Below are 16450 nucleotides of genomic sequence, written 5' to 3' on the forward strand. Positions count from 1 at the left end.
CAATACACCATCCAATCAACACAATATCTACACTCTTCACAATATTCAGAACTTAACTAAACTCTCAGTTAATTTATCCTTGGGTTGTTAACCAAGTAACATACTCCCATATGATTTCCGCAAGTTATGGTATAACCAAAGCACTCCCTTTCGATTTCCACAACCCAAATCAAAATTAAACTTCAAGTTTACTTGATTTATATATTACGTAGTATATATGATTATCAATTAAACCATCCATGCAATTTAAATATGCTGAAAATAAAGAGTAAGGGAAAGAAAGAGTGAGATGGAGATTTTTACAAGGTTTGGCTTAGACTCAGCCTACGTTCTCGCCTTTGGCAAACCACCAAAGGATTCACTAAACCTATTCCTTTAATGGGCGGAACAATACCTTTACAACACTCCTTGGTTAAGGCTAGAGCCCACCTTTTCCAAACGATATCCCCTCGTCCGGTCACTCCTTAACTAAGCTAGAGCCCGCCTCTCTAAGCAATATCCCCTTGCTTAGCCAACGATCCAAACAATCCTTAGAATCACCAATCTACAAGAAATAAATCAAATAGATGTGTACAAGAACTTGCTCACACAAAGAGTTGATTAGTATAACAATTTAGAAACTAATACACTTCAAAGTAGATAAGAATATGGAAATTAACTTGAAGCTTAATGAAGTATATCACCGATTAACGTTTTCAATGATAGAAAGATTTAGAATTTGTAGCACAATTCTGGTGGAAGAAGATCAATAAAAACTCAGTTGAATTCGTCCAAGTTGAGAGTAAGAGAGAGCCTTGAGAATTTGAGAGCAATTGAGAAAGATTTTGAATTTTTTCTGAATTTGAATTCTTGGTGTGTTGATTCAATGATATTTGAGGCTTATTTATAGACTTTTAAAGGTATGTAACTTGGTCCCCAAGTGACTTGGAGTATCCTCCAAGTTTTCACAAAGTTTAAGCCCCAAGCAAACCATTTAAAAAATGTTTCCGTTGAGGTTTTTTTAAAAATATGTTCGTGGCAGTCACCTACCATGTTATTTTTAAAGGAGTAGTAGGGGTAGTAGGGTGGCAGTCACCTACTAGGACACAGCCAGTCACCTGGCTTGACCACCCAGGCGCTTGTCCTGATTCAGGCAGTCTACTAGTTGTTGTCAACTTCGAGTACCGTTCTGTGTTTTAGTCATAACTTTTTCTGTGTAACTCCAAATTTAATGATCTTGGAGTCAAATGAAATCTAAGAGAAAATAATACAACTTTCATGTTGAATACTATTTAAAATAAAGATGTTTTGATAGAGAAAAATACACCTCAATATAGATGTAGAAAAATTAACAGCATTTGGAAAATCCTCTTTTTGGTGTTTTTTATTCCAAAAATGATTTTAACCTTTTTGAAATAATTTTTGACCTTATAAAAATATTTTTCAAGTATGTTAAAAGGTATCTAGGTCCAATAAATTAACCTAAAAGTTTCACATATCCATATTGAAATTCTTTGAAGTACTTACATGAAATTTCCTATAAACTCTTTCCAATTTTCAATTCTTGAATTCCTTGAGGTCTTTATGCTTGCTTCATATTTCTTTGAGCTTTCATAAAGTTCTCTTTAATCTTCATGCTCTCATGATCTTCAAGCTTTATCATTAAATCCATTTTTGAATCCATGCTTCAAGCTTGATAAAATCATCCTTATTTGAAGTACAAACTTTCATGAATTCTTTAACCTTTTATTCATCATTGAATCCTGAAAATACATTGCTTAAACAAAGCATGTTAAGTTATATTTGTTTGTTAGCATCAAAATAAGATGTTAAGCCTTGTAAGACCAACAATCTCCCCCTTTTTGATGATGGCAAACAAGAAACAAAAATTGGAGTGAGCCTTAAAAGGACTCCCCCTTTCAATAAGTATCATCTTAACAATATTTGCAAGATCAATATCAATTTCAAAACCTCTTTTACAATCATGTTCATCACTATCAAATACTTCTCCTTTTGATATATATTATGTTCATGCTCAGTTTTTGCAATTTGCAATATTATGCTCAATTTTTGCTTTAAAACTTTTCCCCCTTTTGACATCCATCAAAAAGGAAAAAAAAAAAAAAGAATGATTAAGTTGAAGTAAAATCACATGTTGAGCATATCATCAAACATGCGTGTCAAACATATGAACACACCCAATTTATTATTTTTCAATATAGCATGTGTAGTGTGTTATAACATTCAAGTATATGAGTTGTAACTTCATTACTAACAGCTTTTTCCTTTAGACAATATTCAAGATTTCAATTGTTGATTTTATGATACCGATTTAAAATTGAATTCATGATATTTATTTAAAATTTATAATACCAATTGAAAATTTAATTCATGATACCAATTGAAAATTCTGTGAATTGATTAATAGGGAAATAATCATAATATAAGTAATATGATATAACACTCCCCCTGAATTCAATACATTCAGTTTTGTTATCAATTTTGCTTTCATCATCCTATATTTCAAAACATTGATTCTCATTATGTATCAAATATCAATATTATGCTCATATCATCAATGTTATACCATGCTCATAGATATAATTATTCTTGTCATGCTTAAAAAACCAATTGATTTTTTAGATTGTGATACCAAATGAGTTTTTTTTTTTTTTTAATTGTGATATCAATTAAAATTTTTAAAATGTGATACCAAAAATATTCATGGATACCAAAGACTTTATAGATACCAAAGTCATTATCACATTATACACAGCTCATGGATACCAATATAACCATTATATCTCTCATAACTTATGGATATCAATATAAAAAACAGTAAGTCTATCCATGTAATTCATCAATAACATGTATGATCAAGAATTAATCTCATATCAAAATTCATACTTATACTCAATAATCTGATGCTCAAATTTTCAACATAGTGAGCCATAAATTTTCAATATAAGTCAAGCATATCAAGTTATATATGTAGCATATAGCATATCATATAGGCATGTAAGCATATAGTATCTCATATAGTCATTCATTCTCAAACTTATCTTAAACTCTTTTTAAAATTTTTCTATTTTAACTAGTTTGTTTGTTGATTTTGAATTAAGTTACTTTCTCAACTTTTGAAGGGGAATGACTTAATCCATGAAGTTTTTCGTTTATGAACTAGTCTTTCATATTAGTACCCATACTTACTTGGGTCTAGTAGGTTTCATAAGGAATGTTTCTTTTACTCTCCATATTTGTTTAGTTTTCACACCCTTTCTCTTAAATGGACATTCAAATTTTATATGTCCTTTTTTCTTACATTGATTACATTGATAACACATGGAGTTAGTGTAGGCATTAGAGGATGTGCTAGCATAATCGTTGGATGCTTTCGAAAAATAATCCCTGTAAAGATTCTTTTTCTTTTTTTTTTAATCCCATTAAAACCAATGTCTTCTTTATTTAGAGACATTCTTTGTGAGCTTATCATTTTGCCAAAGTTTTTTTTTTTCCCTTTTGTGAAGTTATAAATTATTTTTTCTTTGTCTTCAATTTGATTTTTGAGATCATTTATCTCTTTATCTTTCTTGTTATCAACCTTTTTTGTGATTTCGCTAATTCTAGAGATAATTTTCTGATTTTATCCGCTAATTCAGAAATATATATATATCTTTCTCATACACCGTAGATGCTAGGGATTGAAGGTCTTCTATCATTTTTTTATTCTTGCATTCTAATTCTTTGATTTTCAAGTTTTTTTTCCTTTTTAACAAGATTTTTGGATTCTAACTCCTTTGTTATAGTTTCATTTTTACTTTCTATTTTCTTGAGTCTTGAATCCTTTTCTCTTTCAGTAGTTTTAATTACTTCTAACTCTTTCATCAATCCTTCATTCTTATTTTTCAATGAAGTATTTTGTTTAGTTACTTTATTTAACATCTTATGCACCTTGAATAAGTCATTTTGAAGTTCTTCATAAGATGACATGCTTTCATCATTGGATTCATCACTACAAGAATTATTTGAAAATTTAGATGAGGAGTTTCCTCATCATCGCAAGCCATAAAGCATGTATAAGCAACCTCTTGGTCACTTGATTCATTTTCTGAACTACTTGTACTCATCATGTCCCAAGTAGTGGCTTTCATGGTCTTTTTCTTTTTCTTATTAGACTCTTTCTTAAGTAGAGGACATTTCGATTTTAAATGTCCAGCTTTGTTGCAATTATAGCATGTAGGAGTTTTACTTTTAGATTTCTTTTTGTTGATTTCTTCTCCTTGTTCATCTGATTCGGAGTCTTGGTTTCTTCTTTTAAATTTGTTTCTCCTTCTTAGTATCCTTGCTAGCTTTTTAGATATGAAGGCCTCTTCATCTTCATCCATTTCACTACTTCAGTTTTCTTTTAAAGCTTTAAAGGCTATTGATTCTTGGGCTTTAGTTTTTCCTTTCTTTTCATTCATTGCCATTTCATATGTGAGTAAAGAACCTATAAGCTCATCTAAGGAAGTGTTTTTTAAATTTTTTCCTTTGGTTATGGCAGTGGCTTTTGGTTCCCATACGGTTGGTAGCCCTCTAAGAATTTTCCTTATCATTTCATAAGTAGTGTAGATTTTTCCTTGTGCATTTAGGGAATTAATTATATGAGTGAACCTAGTAAACATATTAGTTATGGATTCATCCGGGTTCATCCTAAAAGCTTCATATTCACTTGTAAGCATATCTATCCTATTATCCCAAAACTCTATAGTGCCTTCATAAGTGACTTCTAGTTCGTCCCATATTTCCTTAGCTGATTTGCAAGCCATTATTCTATTAAATTCATTGGCATCTAAAGCACAATATAAAACATTCATGGAACTAGAATTAACTTGCAACATCTTATGATCTAAGTTCGTCATATCATTTTTCTCTTTGGGAATTTGTTTTCCATCTACTAGTCTATGGGAAACTTGGTTGTCATCCAAAACAACCTCCCATGCTTTCCAATCCATAGTTTGGAGGTATATTTGCATTCTCTTTTTCCAGAAAGTATAGTGTTGTCCACAAAAGATTGGAGGCCTAGTTGAAGATAGTCCCTCTCCAAAGGGAGCTACGCCTAAGTTAGCCATTATGATCTTTTTATAGCTACTAATTAAGATTTGCTATAACCTCTCTCTGATACAAATTGAAAATTAAGGTGTAGTCCCAAGAGGGGGAGGGGGAATTGGATTTTAAAACTTTTTTTAATTCCTTCTAAGAATTCTCAAACTTCTTTTATTTCTTTTAAACAATTCTTGATTTGTTTGTTTAACTCTTTAATCACAAAAGAACTTAGATTCTTTTATCCAATCAACAATACTATTGCTTAGTCAAACAAGTAATCAATCACTCAACCAAATAGCCAAGCCAATCAATCAATCACAAATTAAAAGTAAACAACCAAACCAAAATTAACACATACACCACTTTGGCAATGTAAACACTTAAAATAGTTTGTTTGTTTATATAAGCCCTGTATATATGTAATTTGTACTTGCTGATATAAAGCCCTGTATTGATTGTTTTTCTTCTTTAATATGATATGCAATACAACATCCAATCAACACAATATCTACACTCTTCTTAATATTCAGAACTCAACTAAACTCTCAGTTAGTTTATCCTTGAGCTGTTAACCAAGTAACGTACTCCCATATGGTTTCCGCAAGGTATGGTATTACCAACGTACTCTCTTTTGATTTTCGCAACCCAAATCAAAATTAAACTTCAAGTTTACTTGATTTCTATATTATGTAGTATATATGATTATTAATTAAACCATCCACGCAATTTAAATATGCTGAAAATAAATAGTAAGAGAAAGAGAGAGTGAGATGGAGATTTTTACGAGGTTTGACTTATACCCAGCCTACATCCTCGCCTTTGGCAAACCACCAAAGGATTCACTAAACCTGTTCTTTTAACGGGCGGAATAATACCTTTACAACACTCCTTGGTTAAGGCTAGAGCTCGCCTTCTCCAAACGATATCCCCTCGTCCGGTCACTCCTTAACTAGGCTAGAGTCTGCCTCTCTAAGCAATATCCCCTTGCTTAGCCAACGATCCAAACAATCCTTGGAATATTCAATCTATAAGAAATAAATCAAATAGATGTGTACAAGAACTTGCTCACACAAAGAGTTGATTAGTACAACAATTTAGAAACTAATATACTTCAAAGTAGATAACAACATGGAAATTAACTTGAAGCTCAATGAAGTATATCACCGATTAATTCTTTCAATGATTGAAACATTTAGAGTTTGTAGCACAATTCCAGTGGAAGAAGATCAGCAAAAACTCAGTTGAATTCGTGCAAGTTGAGAGCAAGAGAGAGCCTTGAGAATTTGAGAGCAATTGAGAAAGATTTTGAATTTTTGCTGAATTTGAATTCTTGGTGTGTTGATTCAATGATATTTGAGGCTTATTTATAGACTTTAAAAGTTATGTAACTTGGTCCCCAAGTCACTTGGAGTATCCCCCAAGTTTTCACAAAGTTTGAGCCCCAAGCAAACAATTTAAAAAATGTTTCTGTTGAGGTTTTTTAAAAAATTTGTTCATGGCAGTCGCCTGCCACACTCTGGCAGTCGCCCGCCATGTTATTTTTAAAGGAGTAGCAGGGGCAGTAGGGTGGCAGTTGCCTACCAGGACACAACCAGTCGCCTGGCTTGACCACTCAGGCGTCTGTCCTGATTCACGCAGTCTACTGGTTGTTGTCAGCTTCGAGTACCCTTCTATGTTTTGGTCATAACCTTTTCTGTGTAACTCAAAATTTAATGATATTGGTGTCAAATGAAAGCTAAGAGAAAATAATACAAGTTTTATGTTGAACACTGTTTAAAATAAATATTTTTTGATAGAGAAAAATTCACCTCAATGCAGATGTAGAAAAATTAACAGCATTTGGAAGATCCTCTTTTTGGTGTTTTTCATTCCAAAAATGATTCTAACCTTTTTGAAATAATTTTTGACCTTATAAAAATATTTTTCAAGTACGTTAAAAGGTATCTAGGTCCAATAAATTAACCTAAAAGTTTCATGTATCCGTATTGAAATTCTTTGAAGTACTTACATGAAATTTCCTATAAACTCTTTCTAATTTTCAATTCTCGAATTCCTTAAGGTCTTTATGCTTGCTTCATATTTCTTTGAGCTTTCATTAAGTTGTCTTTAATCTTCATGCTCTCATGATCTTCAAGATTTATCATTAAATCCATTTTTGAATCCATGCTTCAAGCTTGATATAATCATCCTTATTTGAAGTACAAGCTTTCATGAATTCTTTAACCTTTCATTCATCATTGAGTCTTGAAAATACATCACTTAAACAAAGCATCTTAAGTTCTACTTGTTTGTTAGCATCAAAAACAAGATGTTAAACCTTGTAAGGCCAATAGAGGGTACTAGAGACGTGAAAGACAGTAGGATAGATATGTTGACCAGTGAGTATGAGGCATTTAGAATGAATGTAGGTGAGTCCATTTAGAGCATGTACACTAGATTCATACACATCATAAACTCACCGCATGCATTAGGAAAGATCTATCCCTCATATGAGATGATTAGGAAGATCCTTAGAGGCCTACCTCTTGTTTGGGAAGCCAAGGCTACGACCATTGTTGAGGGTAGAGATCTTAAGGTCATGACCTTAGATGAATTGATAGGTTCCTTGATCACATATGAATTGAGAATAAACGAGAGACTTAATGAGCATAATAGGGCTAAGAAGGTTACTTCATTGAAAGCTTCCACTAATACATCTAGTGAGTGCAGTGAATCTGACACTGATGATGAAATGACTATGCTAATAAGAAATTTTAACAGATTTTTCAAGAAGAACAGGAAGCCCTATAAAAAATGTAGAGAGTCTACTAATGAGAAGGGAGAGTCTAGAAAAAGAAAATAAAAATCAAATGCTCCTACGTGCTATAACTACAACAAGGTGGGGCACATCAAACCTTACTGCCCACTGCTGAAAAAGGAGGTTAAGAAAAAGAAGAATGCCATGAAGCCCAGGACTTCATGGGATAAACTCAGTAGTAGCGACTCAGAATCAGATCACAACGACTCGGAGGTCGCTAATTTGTGCTTAATGACACACAAGGATGAGGTATTGTCTTCCAGTTCATTGTCTTCATACTGTTCATCCGATGATTGTGATTCTGATTGCATGTCTACATTTAGAGAATTACAGTTTGAATATATTCGATTCTCTAAATTGTTAGGCAAAATGACCAAAGAAAATAATGATTTGAAAAAGAAATGTGAAAAGTGGTCAAAGTTGTTTAATATGGCAAAAACCTCTCATGCCTTTATTTTAAAAGAAAAGGATGCCATTATTGTTGAGCTTGAGAGGAAATTGGAGGATAGCTCCAAAATCATTTTTAAATTCACTGAGGGCAAAAATAATTTTGAAAAACGACTTGCTGCCCAAAGAAACTCCTTAAGTAAAGAGGGTCTTGGTTTTAATGGTGTTGAAAATGTTAAACGACCTAATATTTACTTAGGACACTTTACACATGAGTCAAAATCTCATATTCCTCCTAAAGAGCCTAAGTGTAGATTAAGATGCTTTAAATGTAAACAGATTGATCACATTCAATTTGACTGTCCACTTAGGAATAAGCATGCTTGAATTAGGAAGGTATGGGTAGTTAAGGGAGACCCGGCTACTAACCCCCGTGGACCCAACAAAATTTTGGGATCAGCATCTGTCACTTAGCTTATTTTGCAAGTATGCCTAAGGTCATCCTCCTCTAAGGACAGGCGGTACTTGGATAGTGGGTGCTCATGACACATGACCGGCAATAAGGAAAAATTCACTTCAATCATTCCCAAGAATGGAGGCCATGTGATATTTGGCGACAATGACAAAGGATACATCATCGGGGTAAGTAAGGTTGGTAATAACTCCTCTCTTACTATTGACAATGTTTTGTTAGTTGATGGGTTGAAGCATAATCTACTTAGCATTAGTCAGTTGTATGACATAGGATATAAAGTATCTTTTGAAAATGAAAAATGCATAGTAGAAAATAAAATAGATCACAAAGTGCTTTTCACTGCTGATAGACATGAAAATGTTTATGCTACCTCTCTTGATTATTTAGCTTCACAACAAGTAACATGTTTTTCTACTATAAATGAAGCTAGTTGGTTATGACATAGGCGTCTAGGACATGCTAGCATGGATTTATTGTCTAAACTTGTTAGAAAAAAATTAGTTAAAGGTTTGCCTAAGATGTCTTTTGTGAAGGATAAAATCTGTGATGCATGTCAAATGAGTAAGCAAACAAAATCTAGTTTCAAGAAAAAAAAAAAATTCATATCTACTACTAGACCTTTAGAGATGCTTCACCTAGATTTGTTTGGACCCAATTCTGTGCAAAGTCTTGGTGGTAAATCTTATGCTTTTTTAATTGTGGATGACTTTTCTAGATTCACATGGGTGTTGTTTCTTGCACATAAAAATGAATCATGTGAACAGTTCACCAAACTTTGTAGGAGAATCCAGAATGAAAAGGGATATAAAATAACTCACATAAGAAGTGATAGAGGCATGGAATTCAAAAATGAAGGCATAGAGAAATATTGTGACTTAGAGGGCATATCATATAACTTCTTTACACCTAGGACACCTCAACAAAATGGTGTAGTAGAAAGAAAGAATAGGTCACTACAAGAAATGGGTAGAACTATGTTAAATGAGCATAACTTACCAAAATATTTTTGGGCCAATGCCATTCATACTGCATGCCATATTATGAATAGGGTGTTGATTAGGCCTTCGATTAATAAAACCCCTTATGAATTGTGGAACAATCGTAAGCCTAATATTTCCTACTTTTATGTGTTTGATTGTAAGTGCTTTGTGCTTAGGGATAATGAACACCTAAGAAAATTTGATTCTAAATCTAATGAAGGCATTTTCCTAACTTATGCACTCAATAAAAAAGCATATAGGGTTTTCAATAAATGAACATTGACCGTAATTAAATCTATTCATGTTGTGTTTGATGAATCTAATCATTTTTCTAATAAGGATGATGAAGATGATATTGATATTAGAAAATGGTTAGAAAAAATGTTTATTGAAAACAATGCAAGTGAAAATCAGGAAGCAAATGAAAAATCACTTGAAGACAATGAAAATAAGAATCATGAATTGCCTAGAGATTGGAAATTCATTAGAAATCATCCTATAGATCAAATCATAGGCGAACCATCCTGTGGAGTTGTAACGACCTCTTATATATATATGAACTACTCTTATACCCCCTGCTATGAAACTTGAGCCTCGGATGGCACCGGGGTAAATCTGAATATAAAGTCATACCTATGCAGCGAAAACGTAATCCATACATCCATACACATCATACAATACCAGGAATCTATATTTCTAAACCATAACTATATAATACATCTCTCTCCAAAAATATTTGTCCCAAAATACAAAACCCTGCACAGACTTACCCTCTAAACCAGGGTAATCAATAAACTCTCTATCCGCGAGCCTGATCTGCTCGCCCAGCTGGCTCACCTGAAAAATGTTAAAGTCATGGGGTGAGTCGATGCTCAGTAAGTGGAAATATGCTATTACTAGTGTGTGACGACTAAGTTGCATACTGTTAAAATAACAACTGAACTGTAATAAAATAGTAAATCTGTAAAACATATCCTTCGCTTTCACAATTTAGAATATAACTGTATCATTTGTATTTTCTACTTTTCATACTGCTAATATCATACTATACCCATCAGATACTGTAAAACAATATACATATACATAAATGTGTTTTATCCTTGGAACTCTGTATGTCATGATTTGACCCCTCATGACAGGGTTGTGCAGCCCGTAGGCGGGACTTAATCTGGTCAGCCCTCTAGATAAGTCAATATATTCTACACTATCTCAACCCTGCCAAACTGCATACTCTCCTAGGTGCGGGACTGGCAGCTACCTCGTTAAACTGGCCCCCTCAATCCAGTGAACTGGGGAGCTACATCCTCTCCGAGCACAGTTTGACAGTACTCACACACTATCTAAATATGTGGTTGCACTCTATCTATATATAGCAATGGTACCATACTCTGTATTCTTTATTTGTATCTGTCTGTAATCATTCCTCAGGGATATGATACTATATATATATATATATATATATATATATATATATATATATACGCACACATATATACTCTTTTACTGTTTTCATCATGTTTCCAAAATTACCATAATGCTATCTTTCTGAACTGTAAACTCTGTAATTTCTATATTCTATATCAATAGCATCTTGATGCTATCTTTGTATATCTATCTGTATACTCTGTCTGTATACTCTACGTGTTATGGTAATAGGAAACATGGCAAACTATAAATACTGTATATGCTGTTCTAAATAAAGCTGTAATATATTGATATGAGTAAAACTGTAATATACTATTCTGGATAAACATCTGTGGTATACTGATCTGTATAAAACTATAACATACTGATCTGAGTAAAACTGTAATATACTATTCTGGATAAATATCTGTGGTATACTGATCTGCATAAAACTATAACATACTAATTTGAGTAAAATTGTAATATACTGTTCTGGATAAATATCTGTAATATACTGTCTATATCTGTGTAATCAGTATAGTATGATATACTGTAAAAACTATATAAGTTATTCATCACATAAATATCTACTCAGGCCACACAAACATTTAAAACTCATATTCTGTAAAATTGGGTAATAAGCTGGTATATACATATGTGTAAAATCTCTGCTAACATTATAAAAATTCCTAGCATAGCATATTTCGCTTAACTTAACTCTGAAAAGCCCCTACTAAATTCTGGCCCTATACCCGCAGGGTTCCTAGCTCAACATCTTGAAAACAATATCCTCCCAAACAAAACATCAGTATTTTCTTAACTACAACATTTCTTATAACTACAAGGAAGACATAATCTGAATAAAATACCTTACCCTGGATTTGGGATGAATTTTAAACCAACTTTCCCCACAATCTACTTCGGCAGACTTGCAAAAAACTTCGCCAGGAGCGTCGTGGTGGCCTTAATTCTTCAATCCGGCAAGAAGTGGGGCCAGGATCGAAGAGAGAAGGGGAGGGGGTTGTAGGAGAGAGAGAGAGAGAGAGAAGGGTTTCTGCGCTGAAGTTTGATTAAAAATCCAAGTTTCAGCTATTTATAGGGCAAGATTCATCGACGAGACACATCACCTCGTCGGAAAGTCCTGTAGAAAGTTCATCGACAAGCCTGAACCCTCATCGATGAGTTTCAGTTTGCTTTAAACCCTCTCTCGGTATCTTCTCGTCGATGAGATGGGTCTTCGTCGACAAGATCCTGAACAGCCCTCATCGACGAAGCTCCTGTGTTCGTCGGCGAGTCCTGTACAAATTCTTGGGTTATTACATTCTCCCCTCCTTATAAAATTTTGTGCTCGAAATTTACTATTTGTATTACCTTCTATCATCCCATGGAAGAAAATGGTCTACTTATTTTATTACTTACCCTCACTTATGGCGGAGAAATACTGTGGTTACATACTATGTTCTGGGAGATTACATATAGAAAAAAACACTAAACCTATCTACTAACTAAATCCGTACATGTACACGCAAAAGAAACTTATTTAACTTTTATACTTTATCTAATTACCTCTATACCTCTTGGAACAACTGTGGGTATCTCTGTTTGATATGCTCCTCGAGTTCCCAAGAAGCTTCCTCTATAGTGTGATTCTTCTACAAAACTTTTACTAACTAAATTTATTTTGTGCGTAATTCTTGTGTCTTTCTATCTAATATCTGTACTAGTGCTTCTTCATAAACTAATGAATCCTTAAGTTCTATCTCTGCATAGCTAATAATGTGGATGGGTCTGGGATGTATTTCCTTAACATAACAACATGAAACACGTAGTATATTCTAGATAAAACTGGCGGCAAAGTTAGCCTGTAGGCAACTAACCTTATTCTCTCTAGTATCTCAAAAGGGCCAATATACCTAGGGCTCAACTTGGCCTTCTTCCCAAATATCATAACTCCTTTCAGAGGAGCTATCCTAAAAAATACTCGATCTCCCACATCAAACTCTAGTTCTCGGTGGCGAGTGTCTGCTTAGCTTTTCTGCCGACTCTGTGCTGCACTGATTCTTTCTCTAATTAATCGAACCTTGTCGGACGCTTGTTGTATTATCTCTGGACCCAAATCTCACCTTTCACCTACTTCATCTCAAAAAATAGGAGAACGACATCTGCTGCCATATAATGCCTCGTAAGGTGCCATGCCGATACTAGCCTGGTAGCTGTTATTGTAGGCAAACTCAACTAACGACATATATTGAATCCAACTGCCTCCAAAATCAAGCACACAAGCACGAAACATATTCTCTAGTGTCTGAATCGTCCTCTCAGTCTAACCATCTGTCTGGGGGGTGGAAAGCTATGCTAAAAGCTAACTGTGTACCCATAGCCTCTTAAAAACTTTTCCAGAATCATGAAGTAAACCGAGGATCTCGGTCTAAGACTATGGATATCGACACACCATGGACGCGAACTATCTTTTGAACATAAATTTCTACCAACCTGTCCATGGAATAACCGAATTTAATAGGGATGAAATGGGTGGTCTTTGTCAAGCGATCAACAACCACCCAAATCGCATTCAACCCCTGTCGCACTGGTGCTAACCCCGTAATGAAATCCACAAAAATGTGGTCCCACTTCCACTTTGGAATAAACAATGGCTGCAACTGTCCTACTAGTCTCTGGTGCTCAGCTTTAACCTGCTGACACGTCAAGCACTGCTATACAAATTCGGCTATCTTTTTCTTCATTCCACTCCACCAGAAGTACTCCTATAGATCCCGATACACTTTAGTGCTACCTGGATGTACGGTGTATAGGGATCTGTGAGCCTCGTCTAATATAGTTCTTCTGATCTCGGCATCTGCAGGAACACAGAGCCTAGTAAGGAATCGTAGGACTTCATCATCTGATATGCTGAATTTCTCACCCTGACCATCACGCACCCTAACCATTACCTCTACTAACTCTGCATCATCCCCCTGAGCTGCTTTAATCATCTCATACAGCATAGGCTGAACCACTATACTGGCAATAAATGCCTGAGGACTATCCTCTACCAATTCTATACTAAGTCTCTCTAAATCCATTAGAATCGAGTGTTGAATCTCCATGGCTGCTAACACTAGACCCACTGATTTCCTGCTTAGAGCATCAGCTACCACATTCGCTTTCCCCGAGTGGTAACTAATGGTGCAGTCATAATCTTTAATGAGTTCTAACCACATTCTTTGTCTCATATTTAGTTCTTTCTGGGTGAAGAAATATTTCAGGCTCTTGTGATCCGTGAAAATCTTACACTTCCCACCATATAGGTAATGCTTCCAAATCTTAAGAGCATACACCACCGTAGCAAGCTCTAAATCATGGACAGGATAATTCTTCTCATATTCTTTAAGCTGTCTGGACGCATATGCAATGACCCTGCTGTGCTGCATCAACACGCATCCAAAACCCTTCAAAGAGGCATCAATGTATATTACGAACCCATCCTCCCCTAAAGGAATAGCCAATATTGGAGCTGAAACTAACCACCATTTTAACTCCTCAAAACTCTGCTCATAGTCATTGGTCCAGTCAAACTTTACATTTTTCCTCGTAAGTCGTGTTAATGGACTTGATAGCCTGGAGAAACCATCCACAAAGCGCCGGTAATAACCTACTAATCCCAAAAAACTCCTGACTTCCTGAACATTTCCCGATATTTCCCAACTCACCACTGCCTCTATTTTACTTGGATCAACGGATACACCTACTTCAGAGATCACATGACCAAGAAAAGTAACCTGTTTTAACCAAAACTCACACTTCTTGAATTTTGCATGTAATTTTCTTACCCTTAATATTTGCAACACCAGCCTCAAATGATGCTCGTGCTCTTCAAAAATCCTCGAGTAGACTAGTATATCATCAATAAACACAACCACAAACTGGACCAAATACTGATGGAACACCCGATTCGTTAGATTCATAAATACTACTGGTACATTAGTTAACCCAAATGGCATCACTAAAAACTCGTAATGCCCATATCTAATACGAAATGCGATCTTTAAAATATCTTTTGCTCTAACTTTCACCTGATGGTAGCCTGACAGCAGATCAATTTTAGAGTAAACCCGGGTCCCCTGAAGCTGATCAAATAAATCATCGATCCTAGGGAGAGGGTATTTATTTTTAACTGTCAGTTTATTTATCTCTCTATGATCGATGCACAACCTCATGGTTCCATCTTTCTTTTTCATGAATAAAACTGGTGCTCCCTAGGGCGACACACTGGGCTTGATAAAACCCTTATTCAGTAATTCCTATAGCTGATCTTTCAGTTCTTTCAACTCGACTGGAGCCATACGATACGGTGCTTTAGATACTAGCGCAGGTCCCGGCAACAGGTCTATAGTAAACTTAATCTCATGATCAGGTGGCAAACCAGGTAATTCTTCTGAAAATACATCTGGAAACTCTCTCACGACTGGTATGTCAGCTTGTCTCAATTCTTCTTTTGAAAATTCTTTTAGGTGTGTGACATACCCTTGGCAACCACCCTGTAGCAATCTCCTTACCTGAATGGCCGACACCAACTGTGGTGTGGCACGTATGCGTGATCCTACGAATTTGTACTCTTGCTCGCTTGGTGGTTTGAAAATTACTTCCTTTTGATGACAATCAATACTGGTGTGATAAGTTGCTAGCCAATCCATGCCTAATATCACATCAAACCCCTGCATATCTAGGACCACGAGATCTGCTGGTAGTACTCTCTCTTGAACACGCACTGAGAAATTTCGAAACACTTTCCTGCACCTTATTAGAGATCCCATCGGTGTACCCACAGATAATTCTATGTCTAACGGCTGTGTTTCTACTCCAGTCATTTTTACATATGTCGCCGATATAAAAGAGTGGGTGGCACCTCTATCAAATAAAACAATAATTTTATATGGTAAAGCAATAATGATACCCGTGACCACATCTCCAGCTGTCTCAGCATCTCCCAGCGTCAATGCATTGACTCTCATCCGCACAGTATTCCTCTGATAACCTCCGCGGGGTGCCTAATATCCACCTCGAAAAGGTCTGGGAGCCGGTGCATAATTCGACGGCATCTGACATGATTGAGTCATATGGTCGGGCCTCCCGTAACAATAACAGACATTCTCCCCCAGTCGACACTCACCAGGATGTCTCCGTCTGCATCTAGGACATATATCAGGAAGTTGTCTACACTAACATCCCCCATGCTCTACCATCTGCGTCTAGCCTCCGTCAGATCTACCTTCTCTCCAAGGGCCTCGGCTGGGACCAGCCTAAAAACTCGAGGGCACAGTCCTCTTCCTCTGACTCTGTGTC

The sequence above is a fragment of the Malania oleifera genome, chromosome 2 (assembly GCF_029873635.1).
Source record: "Malania oleifera isolate guangnan ecotype guangnan chromosome 2, ASM2987363v1, whole genome shotgun sequence".
Taxonomy (NCBI): Eukaryota; Viridiplantae; Streptophyta; class Magnoliopsida; order Santalales; family Ximeniaceae; genus Malania; species Malania oleifera.